The sequence below is a fragment of the Suncus etruscus genome, chromosome 6 (genome assembly GCF_024139225.1).
Source record: "Suncus etruscus isolate mSunEtr1 chromosome 6, mSunEtr1.pri.cur, whole genome shotgun sequence".
In the NCBI taxonomy this organism is placed as follows: Eukaryota; Metazoa; Chordata; class Mammalia; order Eulipotyphla; family Soricidae; genus Suncus; species Suncus etruscus.
The window spans coordinates 127,928,084-127,930,953 of record NC_064853.1 but is presented as its reverse complement, the minus strand read 5'-3'; positions in this window follow the sequence as shown (position 1 = coordinate 127,930,953).

Sequence of the window (2,870 nt, the reverse complement as noted above, 5' to 3'; positions counted from 1 at the left end):
CTCCGGCCCCTCACTTTTGGATTTTTTTCTTTCTTTTTTTTTTTTTTTTTTTTTTTATCTCACTTGGGAATGCCCCTGACACTCAGGAATTGCTTCTGGTGGTGTCTGGAGTGGCATTTGGGATGCAGGGATTGAATCCCCAGTTGGTTGTGCAAGGTAAGCCCCCTGTACACCGCTGTCTTTCCAGTCCCATTGCCTCTTTCTCTTTTGGCAATGCCATACCTTTGTTCTTTTGAGGGATAAGGCAGAGATACTCAGGGGCTGCTTGGGGCGGTGCCCAGGATGTCATATGGTAAGAGATTTTTATTTTTTGCCTCACACCTGGTGATGCTCAGGGTAATTCCTGGCTCTGCGCTCAGAAATCACTCCTGGCTTGGAGGACGCCGAGGGATCGAACCACAGTTCTTTCTAGGTTAGTATGTGAACGGCAAATGCCCTACCGCTTGCACCACTGCTCTGGCCTCTTTTTTTTTTTTAACTTTTTAAAAAGTTATTTTGGGTTGGTTTTGGGTCACACCCAGTGGTGCTCAGTCGCTCCTGGCAGGTTGTGGGAGCATAAGAATGCCAGGAATGGAACTGGGTCCCTCCCCAGGTCAGCCACATGTAAGGCAAATGCCCTTTTGCTGTGCTATCTCTCTGGCCTTCATGCTGCTCTGATGGAGTTCTTTGGATGGAGGTATACCTGCTAGTGCTCAGGCAAGAGTACTCTGTGCGGGGTCCATGCCTGATAGTGCTCAAGGGGATCACATCTGGTTGACTGTTAACAGAGTAAATGCCATAACTTCTATTATGCGGAAAACAAGTTACCATAGAGATATTGAATAATTTGAGAGAAAGCTTGCCTTTTTAATGTTCTGGCCAAGATTTCTCTCCCTTCTCCAAACCTAGTGATATGCATAGGGATCACCAAGCATGGGGTTTTATACTGGAGGCCAGGAACCAAAATGGGTGGGTTACATGCAAGGCAAGAGCCTTAACTCCTGTACTATCTCTGGCTCCCCTTTGCCATATCTTTTTTTTTTGGTTTTTGGGCCACACCCGGCATTGCTCAGGGGTTACTCCTGGCTGTCTGCTCAGAAATAGCTCCTGGCAGGCACGGGGGACCATATGGGACACCGGGATTCGAACCAACCACCTTTGGTCCTGGATCAGCTGCTTGCAAGGCAAACGCCGCTATGCTATCTCTCCGGGCCCCCCTTTGCCATCTCTTAACCCAAAACTTCTGTCTTTGATCCAAAGACAGACCAGCAGCATTGTCTCCTGCCTTTTATCAGCCTCCAAAAAAGCAGTTGATTATCTTGGAAGAACTTCAAAAGCAATTAAGATGTCCAGTTACATTTCAGACAGACAAATTAGATGTATGGAGGGAAGTGTCTTGATAAAGTACGTAGAAAATAATGAATCTGTGTATAATTTGTAATTGTTCCTAAGGGGGGAAAAAAGATTAACAGCATGAAAGGGAAACTATTAACCTGAGACTATAGTACAGGTTTTTGTTTAGTTTATTTTTTCTTCTTTTCGTTACACATGCAAATGCCTTCTGAAATGGAGCCCAGAGCATTTTTAAATGTCCAAACTGTAATTTAAAATGTTGCTTATTACATTTCAGTCTGGGCTCATCACTGCTTCACAAACGAGCTGCTTTGTAAATGCTGTTTTATGCCAGCATTCAGTCAGAATAAATTTTGAAAAAGCCCATTAGGCTTAGTAATGCTGACAGAAAGGGTAGCTCAGTGCCAGAATGAAGGGTAAGTGATTTGCACCTGGACCACTGAAGGACCAAGATGGATATGGAATGAGATGCTTTTCAGTTAAATATCTGTGAGATGAGTGCATTTGGTTTCTACTTTATTGGTTTTTTTGGGGGGGTGGAGAGTAGGGATAGGGGTGCATAAGCTGCTTTTGGGGGGGTTTACTCAGAATTGTGCTCATGGATCACTCTTGGTGGTGCTCAGGGAAACATGGGTACCTGGGATTGAACTGGATCAGCTGCATGCAAAACAAGGGCCTCACTTACCCTCTGTACCATCTCCAGTACTTAAGTTTTTTTGGGGGGATTGAGAGGATTACTGGACAGTGCTCAGGGTTTACTCCTGGTTCTTGTTCAGACTGGTTTCTACTTTAGACATTAAAGTGTTGGGTCCAGACTGCATCACTGCATCCCAGGGCTTCCAGGAGATCTTGAGTTGGAGGTAGTGAACATGGGTTGGACATGGGTGTACAGAAGCAGTTTGGGGATACTCAGACCACCAATAACTTATCCACCTTGAGTACTTTTATCACTGTGCTTGGCAGAGTGCACTTTCTTTCTCCCATGCAGTGCTGTTCTTGGGGATAAATGGGTCCGTCCTGTGTTGGCCTTGTGCAAGGCAAACACCTTACTGCTGTGTTATCACTCCAGCCCCAGTTTCCTAACTTTTAAAATAGGGGTCCTGGAGAGCTAGCACAGTGGTAGGGCGTTTGTTTTGCATGCAGTCAACCTGGGACAGACCTGGGTTTGATTCTCGGCATCCCATATGATCCTCCGAGCCTGCTAGGAGCAATTTCTGAGTGAAGAGCCAAGAGTAACTCCCTGAGCACCGCCGAGTATGACCGGCCCCCAAATAAAGTAGGGACAACTCTATTACTAAAATGAGATGTGTTTGCTTTTGATCTGGAACTTACATCTCACTCATCTTTGGTATGGAGAGGAGCTTGAAATGTGAAAGAAGAAGTGAGGTAAAACTGGAATTACCTGCTTGTGGGGTTTTCTTTCCTTTTTTCTTTCTTTTTTATTTATTTATTTTTTTGATTATAACACAAAATGCTGGAGGGCTGGCTGGTGTTCCAGGATCAGCATTAGCCCCTCCTGGCAGATGTGTTGGCAGCCC